General features: G+C 45.7%; 1 protein-coding gene and 1 long non-coding RNA gene across 3 annotated transcripts in view; one reads left to right on the plus strand and one right to left on the minus strand.

The window, feature by feature from the left end:
* Positions 1-24,166, minus strand: part of SYT1 (synaptotagmin 1) — a 905,119-nt gene that overhangs the window by 858,173 nt on the left and 22,780 nt on the right. The window lies entirely within an intron of this gene.
* The window catches only part of LOC142495132 (uncharacterized), a 96,590-nt gene continuing 94,583 nt past the window's right edge, over positions 22,160-24,166 (plus strand). The window contains exon 1 of the long non-coding RNA XR_012801670.1: positions 22,160-22,633. This is a non-coding gene — a long non-coding RNA (uncharacterized LOC142495132). The remainder of the gene's footprint in view (positions 22,634-24,166) is intronic.

Below are 24,166 nucleotides of genomic sequence, written 5' to 3' on the forward strand. Positions count from 1 at the left end.
GTAGTGTGTATCACACTGTTTACCACTCGGCTGTTAGCTGTAGATTCAGGTGCTTGCTTCCCTCTGCTGCTGCAGCTCAGTTGATTCTGGGGCAGGACGTCAGTCTTTTCACTCCCAAGGGGATTTCCCTTCATGCAGCCAGGTTCAGCAGCTGGTACTGGGGCTCGGTGAAATCGCTCCTGCTTCCTAGCCGATATGAAGCTGCTCCTGTACCTTGGCAGGTGTATCCTCTGCAGAGAGGTTAAAACGCAGCTTGCTGCTGTCTTCACAGCAGTGGTGGATTCAATAGGGAAGTTTGAACAGTCTTACAGAGTCTCTCACAAGTGTCCAAAACAGCACACAGGATGAAATAAAAACAGGACAGGCCAACACATAGACAAAGGCCAATGTAAGCAAATATAAGGCAATAGAATGTTACATCCAACTAGTTTCGTAGAATTAACTACTTCTTCAGGGAATAATTAGGACATTACCCAGAGGTCTTAAATACCTCACATAGATACCTTATTGGTCAACCAATTAGGGATAGACCAATCATCTATAATAGGTAATGGTCTGCGTGATAGGGAAGATGTATAGTTTACTTTTAAAACAACAACTTTATTAACAAGAAAACAAAAACAAAACAATACCTATTTAATATAAACTTCCATATAGACAAAATCTAGCATAAATAATTAAAAACATGCTGGAATAAAAGAAACACAATATTAGTCGACTTAAAATAGACACCATCATTACTTGCATAAAAAGATGTAACTAGAAAAAAGCGTAGGATAAAGAAAGGAAAACAGAGATACAGAGATAAATGATACATCCCCTAGGTACAGAGGGGTGGTGAGCTAAAGATTCAATAAAGTGCCCAAATATCCACATCCTCATTTAACCCCTTAGGGGACATAGTATCTAACTTATGTATCCAATATGTCTCTTTAGAAGACAATGTTTTAACTCTGTCCCCTCCTCTTCTATTTATAGGAATCAACTGAATCCCCTTAAAAGTGAGACTTGACGGATCTTTATTATGGTGTATCAGGAAGTGTCTAGATACACTATGTTTTTCAAAACCATTTTTAATATTTCTGACATGTTCCTGAATCCGAACTTTAAGGCTGCGTTTGGTTCTGCCTACATATTGATACCCACACGCACATTCCAATAGGTATACAATATGTGTAGAGGTACATAGAATAAAGTCCCAAAGGGGATGACAGTAACTCAGCAAAGTTTAAAGCTCCCGTGTCACACGGCCCAATATAAAGCCGAATCGGATGACGTCACGACTTCCTATTGCCCCGCAGGGTGCGGGAACTTTCAAACGCTGCCACAACGTGTCCCCTGCTAGCCGAGCAGCTACTGGCACCCCCTACAGAGTTCTGTATCTCAGAAAACAGGGGTTACCCAGAGCTGAAATGAATGGAGTTCAGCTTGGATTGTCTCTTTAAGACAATACAATCTTTAAGAATGAAATGCCCACATGTTGTATATTTGACTGACTTTGGCATCACCATTTTTTTTTTTTACTTTTAACTTTTGAAATTCCACATTAACGTTTAACAATAACAATATACTGTACAATTGCATTTTTTATGTAAATTGGTTGAATGTGCCAACTTATCTTCAATACCATGCGTTTTAACTACTATAAAGAGCATACACTGCAGATCATTCATAAAGACAAATCAATGGCTTGATCATCATTTTGTTCAAAGGCCAAATCATGGTTAATAGTATCAATTAAAATTGGAGTAAACATTCTTAGAGGTCTTTGTTCTGTGCCAACCCATGCAACACTGTTATTGTCCCAAGACACTGAACCACTTTTAATGTATTTAAAGAGCAATTAAAAAAAAAAAAATGCCAGCAGATGCACTTTTGAATTAACATTGATTTAATTAGTTAAACCATGCCAACAAAATATAATTTATGGAATAGAATATTTTAAACAACACATTTTATATGAATATATAACATTGTAACATAGTAGATTAGGTTGAAAAAAAAAGATATATCCAAGTTTAAAATTGGTTAAATATTCATCCTATATTTATAGTTATATAGATACAGATGAAGGAAGAGAACAAAATCCTAGTGCAACTTGCCAATTAGGACTCAAAAGGAGTCCAGTAATGGCAAGCAGATGTTTCTTAAATAATGCTCTCAAAATGTTTTAATCTTTTTGACAGGGGCCAAATTAGCTTTCTCTTCTGTTAATCCAGCGGTGCGCTAACTGGGGGGGCGCAAGATTTTTTTATTGGGGGGTGGGAAGGGGTGCGGGTGGTTGCAGAGGTACCGTGCTCTTCCCCAAGGCATTTAAATTAAATGCCGGGGGACCCGCGCGAGGCCTCTGCAACCTCTACTTACCGAGATTCAGCTGGCTTCGGGACGCATGACCATGGCAAAGCAGTGTCAAACGTGACGTCAAATGATGTCGCTGGACACCTGATGTCACACGATGGTATAGGGGGGTGCAACACCGGAGGAGAGCAGGCAGGGGGGGGGGGCGCAGCAAAAAAAGTTTGCGCACTCCTGTGCTAAGCGCTACTTAGGATGGTGGGAAAGGACAACCTTGGGATGAAATGACCTGATCAGGCCCAGGTATATAGAAAATATACAGTCATGTGAAAAAGAAAGAACACCCTCTTTGAATTCTATGGTTTTACATATCATATCAGGACATAATAACAATCATCTGTTCCTTAGCAGGTCTAAAAACTAGGTAAATATAACCTCAGATGAACAACAACACATGACATATTACACCATGTCATGATTTATTTAACAAAAATAAAGCCAAAATGGAGAAGCTCTGTGTGAAAAACTAAGTACACCTTTACTGCTTCCATAGGAATTAGAATGCTAAGTAGCAGACAGGTGCTGCTAATCAAATGCCCTTGATTAATTGATCATCAGCAAGTGTGACCACCTCTATAAAAGCCAAAGTTTTAGCAGTTTGCTGGTCTGGAGCATTCAGGTGTGTGTTAACACAAATCAAAGGAGGAAAGACATCAGCAATGATCTTAGAGAAGCAATTGTTGCTGCCCATCAATCTGGGAAGGGTTATAAGGCCATTTCCAAACAATTTAAAGTCCATCATTCTACAGTGAGAAAGATTATTCAAAAGTGGAAAACATTCAAGAAAATTGCCAATCTTCTCAGGGGTGGACATCCCAGCAAATTCACCCCAAGGTCAGACCGTGCAATGCTCAGAGAAATGGCAAAATACCCAAGAGTTACATCTCAGACTATACAGGCCTCAGTTCGCATATTAAATGTTAAAGTTCATGACAGTACAATTAGAAAAAGACAAGTATGGTTTGTTTGGAAGGGTTGCCAGGAGAAAGCCTATTCTGTCTAAAAAGAACATGGCAGCATGGCTTAGGTTTGCAAAGTTGCACCTGAACAAACCACAAGACTTCTGGAACAATGTCATGTGGACAGACAAGACCAAAGTAGAGATGTTTGGCCATAATGCACAGCGCCACGGTTGGCGAAAACCAAACACAGCATATCAGCACAAACTCCTCATACCAACTGTCAAGCACGGTGGTGGAGTGGCGATGATTTGGGCTTGTTTTGCAGCCACAGGACCTGGGAACCTTGCAGTCATTGAGTCGACCATGAACTCCTCTGTATACCAAAGTATTCTAGAGTCAAATGTGAGGTCATCTGTCCGACAGCTAAAGCTTGGCCCAAATTGGGTCATGCTACAGGACAATGATCCCAAGCAAACCAGCAAATCTACAACAGAATGGCTGAAAAAGAAAAGAATCAAGGTGTTGCAATGGCCTAGTTAAAGTCCAGACCTCAACCTGATTGAAATGCTGTGGCTGGACCTTAAGAGAGCTGTGCATAAACAAATGCCCACAAAACTCAATGAACTGAAGCAACGTTGTAAAGAAGAGTGGGCCAAAATTATTGTATGAAAAGTTTAGGAATTGATACACAGTCCCCTTATTTCAGGGGCTCAAATGTAATTGGACAAATTAACACAATCATAAATAAAATGTTCATTTTTAATACTTTGTCGAGAATCCTTTGCAGGCAATGACTGCTTGAAACACCAATGTGATCTATACAGGCACTTAACCACAATAATGTGAAGAAAAATATATTAATATGTAGTTAACTAGTGATAAATTCTATTAATATAGAAAAGTGAAATTAAGTGAAAAACTAAATCTCAACCTCCAAGGAGAAATTGTACACAGTCTCCACTAATAGACAGCACTTCCAGGATTAGGAGAGAGCATGATCGTCAGGATTCCACCCCAAATAAAGAGAGAAACAATATAGTGCACTTCTGTATATGTAAAGTGGCAAAACAAATCTTCAGAGTCTTGGCTCATACAGTATAGAGAGCCTACTTACAGACTGGCAGATATGTAACAGCAGTGGGTATAGATAGTGTCAGCAGATCTGGGATCCAGTCTTTTCTTGTATGTCTCAGAGAAAGACAAAGCAGAACCAATAGTGCAGACCAGTATAAAATGTATCAAACATAAAAACACAAAACAGTATTGTACTCACATTCTGTACAACACATACAGGCACATCAAATAGGATGCAACTTTGATACTGCCGAGAAGATGGGTAGTTGGAGTTAGTGGGATCCTCCCGCAGCACGGTCGCTTCGGATGGCATCTGACGTCTCTTCCGGATTCACGGGGGAAATGGGCAGATGTGGCGGCTGGTCCTCTCGGCGTCATGTTGCACTCTACTAGCTCTACGCGTTTTGCTGATTCAAATCAGCGTCTGGCATCTGAACTGCTCCACCACCATAGCTCACTCCAACCACGTGAACCTACGCGTTGGAGTGAGCTACAGTGGTGGAGCAGTTCAGACGCCAGACACCAGTAAGGAGAGGAAGTTCCCTGAGTCGCTCTCAATACAGACCGTGTTTGATAGGAACAACAGGCTGCAATCTTGGGTTGCCGGGGAGACACTTACAAGGTGACACCAGATGCAGTGAAGCCTTACAGGAAAACATAGTGTGACGGAGCAAACAGACGGCGATCTGGTTATATGTTGGCGCATGGGCTTGCCCATACAACGCTTTTTATTCAGTGGCAAATTGTGAGTGTGCAATTGTCTTGGTTCATGTTATTAAAACTTTGTATTTGGATTTTACACAAGGATCGGGCGCTTTTCCTCTTCTTGTTTTTCTAATAGGTATCTGTTGGGAGGTTGTTGACCCCAAGAAAGAAGCTGCCTGGACCTTATAACCATCCACACAAGGTTACCCATTACTGGGTTACAGGACATTAGACCATAATTTTTTGGTCATTCTTGAACTTTGACATTTTTTTATATATATTTTTACATTTTATATATTTTTTAATATTGTTTTTTATTTATTACACAATTTTTATTTTTCGTATATATTGCTACTTAGATATATCTGACAATTACTATCCACCATTATAGCTGTCACTACCACACATAATTATTGCATAATATGGTATTCATTTATAATCATCTGTGCTGGACAGGGCATTTTTTGGTGGTATTTGGGAGTTTACGATTTGGGTGGTTACTTTAACAGGCGCTGTCTATTCATTTATATCACTATATATATATATATATACTGTATATAAAGGAAGGATGGTAGAAGCACCGACATACAATATCCATTGCTGTACATTGCAGTACTGAAACTGGAGGCAATAAATTGAAAGTTATTAAAATCATAATTCTTAATTTGCTCAATATCAGTTATATAAACCAGATAATTACAAAATAGCAACAGTTATGTTTTCTACTTCTAAATGATACGACCAGAAGAGAATCTAGTCAATAATACATGCAAGACAGATGGTAAGTGGAGTGCAAACCCTAGTACAAAAAATACATCTAAAAATAAAACAAACAAAAATTGTGCCAAGTAATTTTAAAATGTTTCCTACGATATCATAGACTATGCACACAATCAATAAAGAATCAAACGATTACTTACTGTGAAAGAGAAAAAGACCAGCATGTTTAAAATCTCAAAATACAAGCAGATATCATTGAAGTGCTATAACATAAAACAAAATAATTAGTGTTGAAAGTTTTTACAGCTGTAAATGTCTTGTTTATTGGCCAAACATCCAGAAGGTGTTATTTTTTTCAAGATTCAAAATCGTAAATTGGACATTCATTACTCAGCTGGTAAGAATTTGGCAAAGGCTATATGATTGTTGGCTAACAACGAAAACCTATAGCCAATATTATTTGTTTTCGTGAGCAGTGACTCCAATCCAGGCTGTCTGCTCCGCTGCAGCAGGTTTATCAATTTAATCTGGATCATAGTCTTTAATATTGGTGTTTCTCAGCCTGGTACAGGGGATGTTTAAAAAACAACACCCATCCTTTTCCAGCTCTCTGCTCTTCTTACTATGATCCTCCATGTACATACTCATATAAAGGCTATTATAGAGAGTTACAGAGAATCCAAAGCTATTAAACTTGCTAAAATTACATTTAACCTCTTTCAGTGTCTAGCCTATGTAGACAAATGACAAATGTTATTTTTATTTCAAGATTGTACTGTACTGTATGTGGGAATGAAGGTAGATTGTAGAATTGAAGTGAAGAGTTATTGTTGATACATCTTCAGCAGATGGCAGGCAGCTTAGGCACCTTTCTTATTTGTAAACTGAGAGCAATTCATTTTAATTGACATTGTATAATATACTGTACATAGGAATACAAACTAATGAATGGTACTGTACAAATCAATTAAAAGGTAATATATGTTATATAAGAGATTCTGTAGGTTTCTATCACTACAGTTTAATAAGTATCATACCCTTCCATATGTACAGATGTACAGTATATGAATATGAATTCTTAGTGTGGAACATGCGCTCCAATGCCGGGTCCCTTATACGTACAAAATAATGCTCATCAATAATTAATCCACAACACCATAGGGGGTAAAAAGATTTGAAGCAAGAATTCTGTGGTATGGTATCCTTGATAGGGACCTATATTCCCTGAAGGAACTGAACAAAGGAGTAAACCCCCTGCTCAGAACCTCATTGGGATGGGCCCTGGAACACTATTAAACCACAAAGCATATAATCTTGAATAGAAAAAAGTCTCTTACTCACATCTCTGGAGCATCCCCGTCCTAATCTGGTGTGTGGAGCGTGCTACAACTTGTTTGAGAGTACAAATCAGCATCCATAGAGGTAAAAGGTAAAGGTGCACAGCCAAGAGAGTGGGTCAAAAACTGGTTAAAAATATTCTTTATTCATCAAAAAAAGAAGAAATGGAGGTGCAACACTGGATATTCTAGGCAAAAGGTGACACATTGTGTGCTCATTTGCATGTAATTTCCCAGAATCCCTTGCTAGGTGATAATGGTTGAAAGGCAGGGGTGCAGATCTGTCTAAGACATGAGAATGTGCTCACAAGTGATATTCTTTATTGGAGATATATATATATATATATATATATATATATATATATATATATATATATATATATATATATATATATACAGTGTTCGACAAACCTATACATTTGCTCGCCCCGGGCGAGTGGATTTAACCCCCGGGCGAGTAAATATTGGCCCAAGCAGCACACGTTTGGTACTAGGTGGCGAGTAGATTTTTTTGTGTGGCGAGTAGATTTTTTGGTGATTTGTCAACCACTGTATATATATATATATATATATATATATATATATATATATATATATATATATATATATATATATATATATATATTCAATTAATTAATATTAACCCCTTGCTCGATTGCAATGATATCTAGCCACTGCCCCCACCCAAGAAATATAGAAAAAACGTTTCACTTAAACATATAAAAAATCTATTGTAGCAAATGATGTCTGAAAATCACTACAAAGCACGCAACAGTTCATTCAGAGTCCAAAGCATCGCATATGAAATGTGTGTGTGTAGATATATATATATATATATAATATATTATATATATATAATCCAAAAATAAATAGATGATACCGTTCTGTGGCTAACGAAATGCTTTTATTTGTGCGAGCTTTCGAGATACACTGATCTCTTCTTCCGGCGATGTTACAATGAATGAAGCAAGCAAAAGCTATACTATAAACAGTGTCTATTGGAATGTTATCTGTGCTGGTCCTTCCCCTGGTGTGGATGTGTTTTATGGCTGGAGGTGTCAAAAGGTTCCTGAAAGCAAGTAATGAAAGAGTGTGTATGTGTATCAGTGTGAATTAACATGAATGGAGAGCCCACAGTATATACAGTGCTTTTCAAAAGGTGTGTGTGGAGTGGGAGCCGATATACATGGTGTGGGTGGGTGTGGAAATGTGAGAGTTAGTAGCATAACTAAAAGTGTGTGTGGATACTATGTGGTCCCTATTGGTGTATAGTGATGGAAAAACAAGGAGTATAAGTGTGTGTGAGAGACAGCTGTGTGTGCATACATATAGCACAGTATGTACAGACATGGCCTATAGCGCTCATGGGAAGAGAGTTCACTTGTGTCAGTAATGACTCATAACATTTCGATCTCTGTTTAGGCCACTGCTAAGTGTCCCGAACAGTTGCATAAATTTGTATTCATGCAACCGTCTCTCTTTCGGTGTTTTAAGATTACCTTTGAGTATGGCAACCCTCAGATCGTTCATCTTATGGCTAGAGTCCGAGAAATGTTCGCCAACAGGACTGTCTCTTGTTCCGCGTGCGATGCTGTGGCAGAACCCTGCCCTGTAAAATGGCTACAGTCATCTCTCCTGCTGACAGTAAGGCCTGGTAAGTTGTGGGCATGCCAGCAGTAATTATGGAGGTTTGCCCTCAGACCCTGGTGGGGTGCCTTGTGTATGGATGGGAGTGGTCACAGGCTCTGACTCCATGGTTAGTGATGTCAGAGGTGTGTCAGCTTCCAGAGTGTACATAAGGCACAGCACTGTGTCTAAAAGTTAGTTCTGCTAAGTGGAGGAGGAGTTCTGAGTAGTTCTGCCAGAGTTCTGAGAAGAGTAGAGTTATGTTATAGTAGCTGAGTAGGAAGACTGTGTCCAGGGACCTGGCACAGGGTAAAGCCATCCCGGCTGGGATAGGGAATCCCTATTAAAGGAGAATTACACCTTTCAAAGGGAAGCACTGAGGGACAATGAGTGGCTAGAGAAACTACTGCGAGGGGCAGTTAGCCCACCTCAACCAATAAAGATGCTCTAAATCACAAACCCTCTCGTGTACATGTGTGGAGTGAATGTACAGAGAGGAGCACCACAGAGGAGTTCCTCGCCAGGACCATCCCCAAGTGACCGAAGGGACCCTTATGAGGTGGAGGCGTTGCACTGGAACTAGGTAGGACTCAGCACACTACCTCAGCTGCCTGTCTGGATGGGTCCTCCCCATACACCATCATGCGGGAGACTCAGGAGTCCTGTTGCCAACAGGTGCACCACCAGACACTATCACACTGTAATGGGGACCGGTTAGACCACAGGGGCCAATATGAGATTGGGTGGGTCAGGCCGGGGCCAGAAAAACCGTTACATAAGTATTCTAGTTTCTTCAAAATATTGAAATGCCTGTTTCTTTGTTTCAAGACACTGCAGTTCTAGTTATTACATCCATCCAAAGCAATTTTTTTTAGTAGTCATCAAAATTAGATCCCCACAGAAAAAAAGACAATCATTCTATAATAAGATAGATAATGTAATTTTGCATGCCAAGATCATCAACGAATTGATCATTGTACATTTAATGAACACCATTTGTTCATGCATTTACATTCCTTTGCAAAGACAGATCCACACCAAATCTGCAATGTACTTGAGATGATAGATGTTTTATTATAATGTGACATCAACACACTGTATGGAAGATTCTTATATGCAAATATGGAATTATAAGAGGTGTGAATAGTCTGTTATTGTGGCATAATTTTCTATAAAATTAAACATTGATATACAAGTGCACTTCATGTACTGTCCTAATGTCTCAGAAGAATATTTACCATATTACCCAAAATGTATTTTTTTTTTTTTTTTTTTAACAAGCACAATTATATAATTTGACTGTAGCCCTCTTTCCCTCTAACCTAGACGGGTCTACTGGTGCTGGCTTTACCTGCTGGCTCACAGAGATCTGAGCCTCCGCTACTGGGAGCCTGGGGCAACAATATAATAACTGGCAGCGCCTCCACTTGCCCAGGATCCCCAATGTGTGAGATTCCCCTGAACAAGAACAATAACAATAGCTCGCAAATATAATGTTAACCTTTATTGCATAGATCACACACCAAGACATTCATAACCTTTTTATACCAGTGGCTCCTGCCACGCTTCACTGTACAGAAGTACCCCACCACCGTGTATATCCCACACCGTGTCCAATGTAACCGACCAGTCCCTTGGTCACTTAACCCGAGTATCCCAAGGAACCCACCCCCAAGGCAGGATCAGCGCCTGTAAGGTACCGGTATGTTGGTGCACTTATGAAAATACCTGCCGGGCGCTCAAGCACCCGGTCGCTGACACTTCAAAAAGGATCCGCCGATCCAGTGCAGTCTCTCACGGTGAGTTTCCCACCGCAGGGGAATGTCTCCCACGTGTCTTGACTCTGCAGCGTAGTCTGGTCCCAAACTACAAGTAACCGGATCCTCAGTGAAGTACTGTGTCCCTGACTGATGCTATACACTAATCAGGCAATGTCCCTATCTAAGGGCTGTTCCTTGCAGCAGCCACAAACTAGTGGTGTTTCAGGGCCTGCACTGGGGCCTAGGGGAAAGACACTGGCCTACTGCAATGGGTCACTGACCCCTGCACACACACCTCCTCTCCCCTTGCTGTCCCAGCACCCACTGAATAGCGTGGTCCTTGCTGAACACTTCCCTATCCTGTCAGCCAGAATCTACACCACCCTATTGGCTATCTGAGGACAGGTGACTACTCAGAGGCTCATGGAACTTGTAGTCCCTGCTCAGAGCCTTTACCTTATTGGCTCAGTTTTCACGCGCTTGTCCTGCGCATGCGAAACATCCCCCAGGGCTGCCGCACTCCTAGCACTACTGCGCATGCGTAGCTATGCGCAAGACGGCGGAGCCCTGCTACGGGAGCCGCCGGCAATGCGATCGATGCTCCGGTACCTCCTGCGGCGCAGCGGGGGTCCCTGCACTCAGCGGAGGCAAGGGGAACACGAAGGACCTGGTTACATGACCATTATCAGGGATTTCACTGAGTATATTCACTAGAGATTTTTTGCCTAGTTACACCTGAAAAAGCTGCCATAATACCAGTCTCTTGCCTAATCATAGACATAAATAAATCACAATTGCAATAAGTGTTACTGAATCATTACTAGCAGCTGTACTAATATTTCCCAGCTGCTGGTGCCAATAGAGGAGTTTGCTTTTTACTCATATTCTCATCTAGAAAAGCAAAGCATTCATGTAAATAAATATTTATATATCAAATGATCATCACTTAATAGCCAGACTTTACAAATCCGGTGTTAATTTACATATTTTAGTAATTAAATTGTAAAAGCAATAAGACAAAATTTGAAACTAAATTGTGTAAATTGTAAAAACAGAGTAGGCTCAACATATTTACACATACAGAACCATGCATAAAACATAAATAAAATGTCTTCATTTTGGTAATTTTTAATTAACGGAATCTCACACTTTAACTTTACAGAACACAAATCACACGTTTAAACATTTTCCTTTCATTCCTATGTGTCGTGCCATTTGATGGTGCTTTTGCAGCATCTAAATCACCAAGCAGCATTATTTTTATTTAGGAATACATATTTTTTTGACCAGGAAAACAAAAAAACCTCATTGTTATATCGGCTCAGAATTTCAGGTTAGTTATACAAATCATCTCTTTGGAAATATAGGATATATTACATTTATACAGTTTTAGATACAGGTCTCATAATTAATATATTCATGTTTTTCACATTTATACAGATGCAGCATTATGGTCGGTCGCACTCGCCTCACGAAATCCGCTGCGGTCATGTTTTTATTTATCTGTGCAAGCGGAAACCCAGCAGCCAGGCTGAATGGCCCATCGAGATTACCATAGCGGGCGTCCTTGCGTGAATGGGACTTGCTTTGTAAAGCTTACCAGGCTGCACCTGTCTGTAAGAGACGCGCAGTAAGAGTGATACAGAATCAGTCACTCTCCCTGTGCGCCTCTAACAGGTGATCGCACGGCTTTTATTTTAATAACACAGTATAGAAGCAGGGGGTCTCCAGAGCTGAACCGCATTCATTTCAGCCTCAGGACCCCCTTCTCCCTGAGTTACAGGCCCCCGTATTTTTTGCCGGTATCTCCGACATGTTTCAATTCTCCTGCGTCGCGCTCCACATGACCGGGACACTTAAACAATCTCACAACTGACATGATCGGATCTGACCATCTCATTTGCTTTGGTATCATGAAAGGGTTAATGATTAGATGTCGTGTGATTACAGGTGTAAGTAATTCTATGTACATGGAAATTTAGACTATAAAAGACCACTTGATGTGGGGAGGAGCCACCTGCTGAAGCGATCTTCCATGAAACACGCTGTGGTAATTTGCATGCTAGCTGCACAGTACGTTACAGCGCGTAGACATCATGCAAACAACCATGAGGCTTCTGAAGTGTGAGTACACTGCTATATCCGGAGGCCTGCTTTGATCAGAGCTCCAAAGTCTGCGACTAAAGACCATCACTTGCTTTAGCCAATGGTTGTGATTATTTATGGGAGAGATGCCATTTTACTGTGTCTGCTGTATCGTATATGAATTGTAAGTGTGGATATTTCTTCTTTACTAGAAAAATGTAATATTTTCCTTACTCGACTGCACCACTATTTGCTATTTTTCTTCTATAGTGCAGCCTGATTACTCAGTGTATAATGGTCAGGTTATATATACTGTATGTAGCCAGGTCACCCTTTGCCCCCTGCGACCCCCTCGGGAGCCTCCGTGGGCACAAGCGATGCCGGGTACTGCCGGAGGCCAGCGGCAGACCCGACGGCCATCCCAAGGGTGGGGGCCGTTGCAGGGAGCGGTGCGCTGTCTCCGCGCGCAGGCCGGTTGCCGGATCCAACGCTCCCGAAGTTCGAGTCAGTGAGTGGACTGTCCCAGAAGAGTTGGGGACAGGTCCCGATACCACCAAGGTGGGAACTGACAGCGTCCCCGAGGACCTGTTGGACACCGTGAATCACCGCAGTGGTAAGGTATCTACCCTTTACCCCCTGCCAGGTGAAACAGAGACTTTGCTGAAAGAGAAGCGGCCCATCCGCCAAGTAGTGGACCGTGGGAAAGGTCTTGGCCGCCTGGCCTGCTGTTTCCAAGGCGTGGATGACCAGGTAAAGACCGGGTTGAAAGACACTGTGCTATTCCTTCCACCAGGGGGAGGAAGTAGTACTGAACCAGTGACTGTCACCCCAGAGTGTGCTCTTCAAGAGAATTTTCTGGGAGAGGCTCACGGACGCAAAAGTGAGGTACCCCCACCTGATCAGTTAGGGGCACCCCACAAATGGTCTCAGCTAGCCTCGGGAATTATGGGGTGTGATGTGACATGTGTTGGTGAGGTTAAAGCCGATCTGTTAAGTGTACGGGGTATGCCATGCCATTTGTCAGTGTGTGAAATTGTGCCCTGTTATGTCGTTCCCCAAGCGAGGGCGTTTGGTGTTTCACCAGGGGGAGAGTTTAGCCAGGTCACCCTTTGCCCCCTGCGACCCCCTCGGGAGCCTCCGTGGGCACAAGCGATGCCGGGTACTGCCGGAGGCCAGCGGCAGACCCGACGGCCATCCCAAGGGTGGGGGCCGTTGCAGGGAGCGGTGCGCTGTCTCCGCGCGCAGGCCGGTTGCCGGGGACGCGATCGGGCCGTTGCCCTCAGGTTAGGGACCCTGCCACTTACATTAGTGGGAGCTGGGAGAAGGAAGTCTGCAGTTAGAGAGTTGGAGTCAGGGAGCTGTTAGGGAAGTAGGGTGTAGGGAGCGAGTGCAGCTTCTGCCCCATATAGGTACCTACACTCCAGGTAGACCCCAACTCCCCACTAGTTGGGTGGGTAACTGTTGAGGAAGGTGATAGAGAGTTGGAGCTAGGGAGCTGTGAGGGAAGAAGGGTGCGGGGAGTGAGAGCAGCTCCTGCACCCCATAGGTACCCACACCCCAGGTAGGCCCCAACCCCCCCCACTAGTATAGTGGGTTAAGCACTGAGGGAGGCCCAAGATAGGGATGCTGCTCTTAGTGTTGTTAGAGTTCTGCCTTGTCAGGGTCACAGCGAGCAGTGCTGTGAGGTCTGATAGGCAGGCACCTTGTTGCGCAGCACGTTGGCTGCAGCCTCCAGTGAGTTACAGCTTGCTGCGGTAGGCGCTGGGACTAGTCAGAGAGTAGTGGGTCTGGAGAAGGGCTATAGCTGTTCTAGTCACCTTGAGGTAGGAGCTAGGGGTAGGATGCCTGAAGGGATAGCCTGTTAACGAGGTCAGGAATTCTGGAGAGGATCTGCACTAGGCTAGCCAACAGTAGGTAGACGCCCAAGTACTGCATGTAAGAGTACTCTAGTCCATTCCAGATCACTTACCGAAGGGACTTGGGTAGTTGGGGGAGTGGGACAGGTCATTACCCCTGCAGGCCCTAGGAGTTCCCCAAGCCACTTCAGGTTGCTGTACCACAGGGACAGGCCCTAAGTTAGGGTTCCTGTCACATTAGTACCACTTATATAGATAGGGACACAGCGGCTGCTGCTGTTCCTGTGGAAGCGGTTGGACCCACGTTGGGGTCCACAGAGACGATTCCAGAGTGGGACCGCCCTAGCGGTCCGCACGTGCAAGGAGTTCGGTTGGAGGATCAGACGGACTCATCACACGTCTGACCCTTTGAGAAGTTTGTTGCTGACCCGAGCACCGGAGGGCTCGGCAGGTATTATACCATCACATGTGCACCAACAGGCCTAGAGGTTCTTAGTGACTGCGCAGTCACCCATTGACTATCTCTGTAGGAGTACGGGACATTGGGTGGGGTTCTTGGGACACTGGGTGGGATCACCCAGTGTTTGGGAATCGTCCTGCGAGACGTCACTGTTAGTGTCTCACCGTGAGAGAGACACAGGTTATCATTATTATTCGTTAGTAAAGTCCTTAGTTATATAATCACTGTGTGTGTGGTTTCTGATTGGGTTCCTATGTAGGGTCATTCTACACTTCCATAGAATCCTACACAGGTGGAGGCGCTGAAAGAAGATTCGTTCCAGAGGATTCACCCCAGGCTCTCATTAGCGGAGGCTCAGACCTCCTGTGAGCCTGCAGGTATACGCACCACACCGGTAACACTACATGTTCTACTCACCCACACTACATATGAGATTGGGTGGGGTGGAATACCCGTTACATTTGGAGGCGCTGCTGAGATACACCTGGGGTGCCCTGTCCATTTTTTCCAAATTGTCCCGTCCCTATTTTTATCGCCATGTTTGTGAAGTCCGGAGACGAGGTCCTGGCCTGGGCTTTGAGGCAATACCTAGACCCTGGACAGGTAGTGGCGGTAGGAGGCATTCCCGTAACTATACCCAAAATGAAGGTTCGGGAGTATATGTGTAAAATTCCTGAGTGGCCATGGACATGTGTCTTAGATGAGGAGCAAGATCCCACGTCCACATGGAAAACCATTCTTTTTGTAGTAACCCACACTGAGAATATATGCCTGGCAAAGGCACCGTCTGCACTGTTCATGCCCGGGGGCCCCTCAGAAGGGTACCCCCTAGTCTACGCAGACCAAGCAAAATGGCGTCTCCCGCCAAATCAGGAGAGCGCACGTGCTGCTGACTGTCAACCTGCACAGAAAGATGTTGCAACAATCTGTCCGGGATTGGCGCGAAAATCAGAGCCCCTCCCCAGTGATGTGAGTGACTCAGAGCAAAGCCAGAACCACTCCCTTGTAGAAAGTGCCCTTCCTACAGATTCCACCAGGGGGAGCAAACACTGTAATCTGCAACCATACGTTGACGCCGTGCTAGATTGTTTGATTTCTGAAGAGGTGTATTCCGATGTTGCGGACCCTGCTGTGGGCCCGTGTGCCCTTCGATGGTCAGTCAGACCTACTGCAGAGGTACCATCGGTCCTAGGCTTGGGACCAGTACCTACAGACGACAAGGGTGAGTCGACTGCCCCAGGGGTGTTGGGGGTGAGCCTCCAGGTGACCACGGAGCACGATGGCTCCTTAAGTCTGGTCGCCCGGGCGAAGGGCTCCCCTCTGCATCGCGTCCTGGCGGAGGTGTCCTCATTAGAAGGTAGCTGTCCAGAGGAGAGAGTGGACCAGTGTCTACCGCCGATCCTTCCAGAAGAAGAGAAACCCATCGCAAGTCAGCCGAGTGGTAAGGAACCCCCTTGCTCCCCACAGGCTCCGATGGAGGTGGCCGTGAAGAAGGCCAGAGTTGCGGCTTCTGAGCGGAGTGTGAGCCCGTGTGCTCCGACACAAGTGGTCCCAGGACTGGGATCCAATGCTCCCGAAGTTCGAGTCAGTGAGTGGACTGTCCCAGAAGAGTTGGGGACAGGTCCCGATACCACCAAGGTGGGAACTGACAGCGTCCCCGAGGACCTGTTGGACACCGTGAATCACCGCAGTGGTAAGGTATCTACCCTTTACCCCCTGCCAGGTGAAACAGAGACTTTGCTGAAAGAGAAGCGGCCCATCCGCCAAGTAGTGGACCGTGGGAAAGGTCTTGGCCGCCTGGCCTGCTGTTTCCAAGGCGTGGATGACCAGGTAAAGACCGGGTTGAAAGACACTGTGCTATTCCTTCCACCAGGGGGAGGAAGTAGTACTGAACCAGTGACTGTCACCCCAGAGTGTGCTCTTCAAGAGAATTTTCTGGGAGAGGCTCACGGACGCAAAAGTGAGGTACCCCCACCTGATCAGTTAGGGGCACCCCACAAATGGTCTCAGCTAGCCTCGGGAATTATGGGGTGTGATGTGACATGTGTTGGTGAGGTTAAAGCTGATCTGTTAAGTGTACGGGGTATGCCATGCCATTTGTCAGTGTGTGAAATTGTGCCCTGTTATGTCGTTCCCCAAGCGAGGGCGTTTGGTGTTTCACCAGGGGGAGAGTGTAGCCAGGTCACCCTTTGCCCCCTGCGACCCCCTCGGGAGCCTCCGTGGGCACAAGCGATGCCGGGTACTGCCGGAGGCCAGCGGCAGACCCGACGGCCATCCCAAGGGTGGGGGCCGTTGCAGGGAGCGGTGCGCTGTCTCCGCGCGCAGGCCGGTTGCCGGGGACGCGATCGGGCCGTTGCTAAGGCCGCGGTCGCGTCTCTAAGGTCCCGGCGGCCGGCGAGGAGAGCGCCACCATTACGCAACCACTCGCGCATGCGCAGTGATCGCGCGAGTGTAGGAGTAAGCCGACAGAGTCGCGCATGTGCAGTACAGCCGTCAGAGGCAGGGAGAGTCGCGCGAGGGCCAGAACAGAGTAGGGAAAGGTTGAGGAAGCCCCAGATAGCTCGCGCCTGCGCAGGAAAGGCGCGCACGCGGCCCCAATGCCAGGATAGGCTCTATGGGACTACAACTCCCATGGAGCATAGCGAGGGAGGCACCAGGTGCCTCATAGGAGCCAATAAGGCTGCAGGACTGCCCTGGAGGAAAGGATACATTTCGCGGGCTTGCACCACGCTAGTCAGTCAGCGGAGGGACCCTGTGAAGGAAGGAGGTAGGGTACAGGAGAGAGGGACTCCCCTGTATTAGGCCAGCACCCCCTTGGTCCAGGATAGCTCAGCTCCCCAGTAAGGTGAGTGTTGCCAGGGGCAGCCCTCAGGTTAGGGACCCTGCTACTTACATTAGTGGGAGCTGGGAGAAGGAAGTCTGCAGTTAGAGAGTTGGAGTCAGGGAGCTGTTAGGGAAGTAGGGTGTAGGGAGCGAGTGCAGCTTCTGCCCCATATAGGTACCTACACTCCAGGTAGACCCCAACTCCCCACTAGTTGGGTGGGTAACTGTTGAGGAAGGTGATAGAGAGTTGGAGCTAGGGAGCAGTGAGGGAAGAAGGGTGCGGGGAGTGAGAGCAGCTCCTGCACCCCATAGGTACCCACACCCCAGGCAGGCCCCAACCCCCCCCCACTAGTATAGTGGGTTAAGCACTGAGGGAGGCCCAAGATAGGGACGCTGCTCTTAGTGTTGTTAGAGTTCTGCCTTGTCAGGGTCACAGCGAGCAGTGCTGTGAGGTCTGATAGGCAGGCACCTTGTTGCGCAGCACGTTGGCTGCAGCCTCCAGTGAGTTACAGCTTGCTGCGGTAGGCGCTGGGACTAGTCAGAGAGTAGTGGGTCTGGAGAAGGGCTATAGCTGTTCTAGTCACCTTGAGGTAGGAGCTAGGGGTAGGATGCCTGAAGGGATAGCCTGTTAACGAGGTCAGGAATTCTGGAGAGGATCTGCACTAGGCTAGCCAACAGTAGGTAGACGCCCAAGTACTGCATGTAAGAGTACTCTAGTCCATTCCAGATCACTTACCGAAGGGACTTGGGTAGTTGGGGGAGTGGGACAGGTCATTACCCCTGCAGGCCCTAGGAGTTCCCCAAGCCACTACAGGTTGCTGTACCACAGGGACAGGCCCTAAGTTAGGGTTCCTGTCACATTAGTACCACTTATATAGATAGGGACACAGCGGCTGCTGCTGTTCCTGTGGAAGCGGTTGGACCCACGTTGGGGTCCACAGAGACGATTCCAGAGTGGGACCGCCCTAGCGGTCCGCACGTGCAAGGAGTTCGGTTGGAGGATCAGACGGACTCATCACACGTCTGACCCTTTGAGAAGTTTGTTGCTGACCCGAGCACCGGAGGGCTCGGCAGGTATTATACCATCACATGTGCACCAACAGGCCTAGAGGTTCTTAGTGACTGCGCAGTCACCCATTGACTATCTCTGTAGGAGTACGGGACATTGGGTGGGGTTCTTGGGACACTGGGTGGGATCACCTAGTGTTTGGGAATCGTCCTGCGAGACGTCACTGTTAGTGTCTCACCGTGAGAGAGACACAGGTTATCATTATTATTCGTTAGTAAAGTCCTTAGTTATATAATCACTGTGTGTGTGGTTTCTGATTGGGTTCCTATGTAGGGTCATTCTACACTTCCATAGAATCCTACACAGGTGGAGGCGCTGAAAGAAGATTCGTTCCAGAGGATTCACCCCAGGCTCTCATTAGCGGAGGCTCAGACCTCCTGTGAGCCTGCAGGTATACGCACCACACCGGTAACACTACATGTTCTACTCACCCACACTACATATGAGATTGGGTGGGGTGGAATACCCGTTACATGTACACTCTGTATCAGTGTACATGCGGTGAGGTTATATTCCGTGTCAGTGCATAGTGTGATGAGGTTATACTTTGACATGGAGTATAACCTTACTATACTGGTGCAACACAATGGATGGAGCTAATGACTTGTGACCGTGTCATTAGTGCCCCACAAAGCTAAAATGCCCTATAGTACCTCATACAAAATTCTGGCTATGCCCCTGAATGTTGGTAACAAATGATACCTTTGAGACAGTCAGACATTTTGCTTTGACCTTTCTTTCAGGTATTTCATTTGATTTTTATTTCCTTCTCAAATTGTAAGTATAGTATGTAATAGTCAGCATGGATTTATGAAGGATAGATTATGCCAAACTAACCTTATTTGTTTCTTTGAGGAGGTAAGTAGGAATTTAGACCAGGATAATGCAGTTGATGTGGTCTACTTATATTTTGCAAAGGCTTTTGATACGGTTCCATACGAGATTGGTGTACAAAATAAAGCAAATTGGACTCAGTAAAAATATATGCACCTGGATTGAACACTGGTTGAAGGATAGACAACAGAGGGTTGTCATAAATGGAACTTTTTCAGGTTGGGCTAAGGTCGTGAGTGGAGTACCTCAGGGATCGGTACTGGTTCCCCTGCTTTTTAACTTGTTTATTAATGACCTGGAGGTTGGCATTGAGAGCAAATTCTCCATCTTTGCTAATGATACTAATTGCGTAAAGTAGTAGAATCAGAGCAGGGTGTATTTTCTCTCCAGAAGGACTTGGAGAGACTGGAAACTTGGGCAGGTACAGTAAATGGCAGATGAGGTTTAATAAAGATAAATGTCAGGTTATGCATTTGGGAAGCAAGAATAAACAGACGACTTACACATTAAATGGGGATAAAGTGGGGTAATCCTTGATGGAGAAGGATTTAGGAGTGCTTGTAGACAGCAGCTTAGCAATAGTGCCCAATGTCATGCAGTAGCTGCAAAGGCAAACAAGATCTTATCTTGCATTAAATGGGCAATGGATGGTAGGTAAGTAAACATAATTATGCCCCTTTACAAAGCATTAGTAAAACCACACCTTGAATATGGAGTACAATTTTGGGCACCATTCCTTAGAAAATACATTATGGAACTAGAGAGTGCAGAGAAGAGCCACCAAATTAATAACGGGGATTAATAACTTATGAGGAGAGGCTAGCTAAATTTGATTTATTTACATTAGAAAAGGGGCACCTAAGAGAGGATATGTTAACTATATACAAATATATTCACAAACAGTTCAAGGAGCTTTCAAAAGAGCTATTCATCCCAAGGGCAGTACAAAGGACTCAGGGCCATCCCTTAAGGTTGGAGGAAAGGAGATTTCATCAGCAACAAAGGAAAGGGTTCTTTACAGTAAGGGCAGTTAAAATGTGGAATTCATTACCCATGGAGAATGTGATGGCAGATACAATAGATCTGTTCAAAAGAAGGTTGGACATCTTTGTAGAAAGGAAAGGTATTCAGGATATACCAAATAAGTAAACATGGGAAAAATGTTGATCCTGGGTGTAATCCGATTGCTAATTCTTGGAGTCAGGAAGGAGTTTATTTTTCCCCTTATGCGATATCATTGGATACTATAAAACTGTTTTTTTTGTTTGCCTTCCTCTGGATCATTAAGTAAGTATAGATGTAGGGTAAAGTATCTGTTGTCTAAATTTAGCATAGGTTGAACTTGATGGACGTATGTCTTTTTTCCACCTCATCTACTATGTAACTATGTACAGTATGTATGTATGTATGTATGTATGTGTAACCAGGTCCTCCGGTACCACCCCTTCTTACCCTGGTGCTAGTGGGAATAATAAAAGTTCAGTCCGCGCTCTGGCTCTTTAAACCTGGAATGTTGATCCCTCTCTGTTCTTTTGCTGCTCTCGTGTTTTGAGGTGTCTCCCCCACCTCCAAATGTGGATTCCACAGGAAGACTCCGACGGTGATCCCAATGTCAGCAAAAGAGAAAAAACACAAAAGCGCACCAAGATGAGAGATGTAATATATATTACCTTAAATAAAAATAGTAATAACTTACATATAAAAATTCTTTAATGATCCCCGATTCTGACGTTGATCACAGGAGTAGGGCATCACATAGGGAATATATGGGCAGTCTCAGTCCTGGGAGATCAGTCCCGCGCGCTGGGGCTGTCTCCGTTGTGTCTCCTATCCTCCACGTGTAATAGCGTGGTGGGGAGTGTAGCGCGCATGCGCAGGAACCAAAGCCCTCTATAGGTGTCCCTAGGATGCCTGTCCGTTTCTGATAGTCGACTATTGTGGCTGACGGTTTCATTATCTACCACCAGTACACATTCAAGTGTATCGTCTTTGCCCGTTCCCGATCGTTTCTACGTTATCAGAAACGGACAGGCATCCTAAGGACACCTATAGAGGGCTCCGGTTCCTGCGCATGCGCGCTACACTCCCCACCACGCTATTACACATGGAGGATAGGAGACACAACGGAGACAGCCCAAGCGCGCGGGACTGATCTCCCAGGACTGAGACTGCCCATATATTCCCTATGTGATGCCCTACTCCTGTGATCAACGTCAGAATCGGGGATCATTAAAGAATTTTTATATGTAAGTTATTACTATTTTTATTTAAGGTAATATATATTACATCTCTCATCTTGGTGCGCTTTTGTGTTTTTTCTCTTTTGCTAGTGGGAGCTGCCTGGGCGGCCGCGGTGCCGGGGACACCCGGAGGTATTGGCTAAGGGCGCCGCCATGTTATGCGCGATTCACGCATGCACAATAGCACGATAGTTGCGGCGGCCCCTACAGATAAAGTTGCGCATGCGCAGTGATACAGGAGAGGCGGCCATTTTAGATAGGAGAATCCCTAGCGGCGGCCATTACCAGGGAAGGCTCTGTGTGGGACTACAAGTCCCAAGAGCCTCAGGGAGTTGGGATACCAGGTGGTCACAGCAGCCAATGGGGTTGTCAGAACTCTCTGCTCTCTGATTCTGAAACATTCCGCGCGCTGGAGAAAACAGGCAGTTGGTGACAGTTGGTGCTGGGAGGCAAGGGGAGAGGAGGTGCATAGTGCAGGGGGTCAGTGACCAACTGCTTAGGCCAGAATATTCCCCTAGGCCCCAGCGCAGGCCCTGAGTCACCACCAGCTTGTGGTACTGCAGGGAACAGCCCTAGATAGGGACTTTACCATTTACTGATAGTAGCAGTCAGGGACACAGCATCTTCCTGAGCTACAAGGTGATCTGTAGTTTGGGATCAGACAGCATTGCGGAGTCAAGCCTTGTGAGAGACCTCCCTGAAAGTGAGGAACTACTCGTGAGAGATGACGCTGGATCTGCGGAACCTTTTCAAAGTATCAGCGACTGGGTGCTGGAGCGCCCGGCAGGTATTATTATAAAGTGCACGAACACCGGTACCTACAGGCGCTGATCCCGCCTTGGGGGGTGGATTTCTTGGGGACACTAAAAGTTAAGTGACCAAGGGACTGGTGCAGTACATTGGACATGGTGTGGGGTGCACACAGTAGTGGGGAAGGGACACTTGCACAGTGGGTGCACTCTGAACTACTGGTATACAGCTATATCATTCTTATATGTGTATATGTCATTCAAGGTTATAACTGCCATATAAGTGTGTACACTGGCGACACACTTTATTCGAGCTCGGCTAGTCCCACGAATTCGGGTATACCCGGGTGTATTGAGGTTTGTGACTGTTTTCTGCCCGAGTGCATTGAGGTATTTTCAGGCAGGGATTGAAGCATTTTATTCCCGCTGGCTGCAATACTGCACAGTATATATATATATATACTGCATTACAATTCATGAATTTATGCCATCTGGTAGACACGCGAAGCATTGCAGCCTATTAAATCCTAATCATTATCATTTAACAGATCAGCCGCCCGTCAGCCAGGCATGAACCCAGGCTGGGAAGGCAAACGCAACGGGGCTTGTCATAGGTGAGGAGCGGTGCATTCCAGGTATCTGCCAGGTACATACTGGGTATTTGCTCGAATAAAGTGTGTCGGTGCAGTATGTTCGCTAATGTTATTTCATGCATATGTGTTATTAGGACCAAAGTATATATATGTAACCCATATTTCTCCCCCCCCCCCCACCCCCCAGACACAGATGCTATATCTAGGGTGTGTGAGGGCTGGCTATACGTGCGTGAGTGGTGCGTACCTGCCGGTAACAGGAGGGCCTGAGCTTCCCGCGATGATGTTGGGGACACAGGACCAGGCTTCTGGGGTAGTTGCCTCATTCTTTAGTGGTGGTGCAGCGCCTCCATCCTCTATACCTTCCCAGGGATGTGGGGTAGGACCCGTATAGAAGAAATAACCCTGGTCCCAGGGTGGATGCTCCAGAATCACACACAGTCTCTGGTAAAATCAGCAATGTCTCTTTATTGACTCTAGCTCGCACACAGCAGCCTTGGCAGCACACAGCAGCAGCACACAAGGCACAGGCCTTCTCCTCTCCTTTCCTCCAAGATGCACTCCGACAGGATGGTCTGTGAGGGGCCCCAATACCCCACTGCCCACCTCAGAGGGTATCCTCTGGGTGGGGGTAGATACTCCCCATCGCCCCCTCATCAGGGTGAGGGGCATTGGTCCACCGGAGCTCTGCTCACTCTCCAAATGTCATAGGCCAGAGTTCTCTCTCTCTCTCCTGCTCCCAGGACAGAGCTCGACCTACTCCTCTCCTCCAACTCCCAGGACAGAGAAGACTAACTATCACTCACAGGAACTGGCTACTAAATAAAGTCAGCCCCACCTCTCGTGATGTCAGCAGGACCTCCCCTCTGTCTCATGCCTGCAGCAGAGTCAGGGGCCTGCATCTATCACTCAAGGCAGGGCGTGAAGGGGGAAAACCCATGATTACTACTGGCGCCTGCCCTAAATAGGACTTACCAC

This window comes from Ascaphus truei, chromosome 5, assembly GCF_040206685.1.
Source record: "Ascaphus truei isolate aAscTru1 chromosome 5, aAscTru1.hap1, whole genome shotgun sequence".
In the NCBI taxonomy this organism is placed as follows: Eukaryota; Metazoa; Chordata; class Amphibia; order Anura; family Ascaphidae; genus Ascaphus; species Ascaphus truei.